Raw genomic sequence first — 1,061 nt, 5'->3', positions numbered from 1 at the left:
GGGCCTTTGCCTTTCGCGGGCAAGTGCTCTACAATATAAGCTACCCAAGCACGACTCACGCCCCGTCCTCACAGCTTCACTTCTGCCAGTACCTCGTCTCCTACCTTCCAAACTTTACAGAAGCTCTCCTGCGAACCTAGCGGAACTAGAGCTCCTGAAAGAAAGTATATTGCGGAGACATGGCTTAGCCACGGCCAGGAAGTTTCATATCAGCGCACACTCCGCTGCAAAGTGAAAATCTCATTCTGGAAACATCCCCGAGGCTGTGGCTAAGCACTATCCTTTATTTCAGGAGTGCTATTTCTGCAAGGTTCGCAGGGGAGCTTCTGTAAAGTTTGGAAGGTAGGAGACGAGATACTGGCAGAAGTGAAGCTGTGAGGACGGGACGTGAGTCGTGCTTGGGTAGCTCAGTGGTAGAGCACTTGCCCGCGAAAGGCAAAGGTCCCGAGTTCGAGTCTCGGCCGGCACACAGTTTCAATTTGCCAGGAAGTTTCAATGGAGAAACATGACTTGGTGCGTCTCCTATACTCCATTGAGCAATAATTGCGGAATGGATATGTTATCAAATTATACCTTTATCTTCCACAAATTAAGTACATAATAAAACGTCATTACATCATATATTGTTTACATAAAAAGGACTGTAAAGTACGACAGATGTCGAAGACAAAGTTGAAACAATCGTTTTTTTCATTGGACTCCGAGAAATTCAACACCATTTGTGCTGTCTGTGAGCGTTTATCACTGCCTCGCACATGGCTTGCTCCGTATATGTCTAGAGAGGTCAGCCTGCGATATCCGTTCCCATTCTTCATTGACAGACCACTGAGTTCTAGGAGAGACTGTCGTGGAACAGGACGAACTCGAACGCATCTGTCAAGCATGCCCCACATATGCAGGTAGAGGTTCAGGTCGGGACCGCTGGCCACTCCATTATTTCATTGTCCAGCCTTCAAAATCCATCCCTGGCGACGCAAGCTACATAGGCCCTGGCATCATAAGGCATTCAGGGTCGCCATCATACGCAGCAGACACCAAATGCTCCTAACGGATCCATTCGA

At 48.1% G+C, this 1,061-nt stretch overlaps 1 non-coding gene across 1 annotated transcript; it reads left to right on the top strand.

Annotated features, from left to right (window-relative positions):
• The first annotated feature begins 394 nt into the window (after window positions 1–394).
• Window positions 395–469, top strand: Trnas-cga (transfer RNA serine (anticodon CGA)). The gene has a single exon. It is a non-coding gene; the product is annotated as a tRNA-Ser (tRNA).
• Window positions 470–1,061: the final 592 nt, after the last annotated feature.

Source organism: Schistocerca cancellata, chromosome 2 (genome assembly GCF_023864275.1).
Source record: "Schistocerca cancellata isolate TAMUIC-IGC-003103 chromosome 2, iqSchCanc2.1, whole genome shotgun sequence".
NCBI classification, from domain to species: Eukaryota; Metazoa; Arthropoda; class Insecta; order Orthoptera; family Acrididae; genus Schistocerca; species Schistocerca cancellata.
The sequence above is the reverse complement of the archived record's forward strand: the minus strand, read 5'-3'. Positions and strand labels throughout refer to the sequence as shown.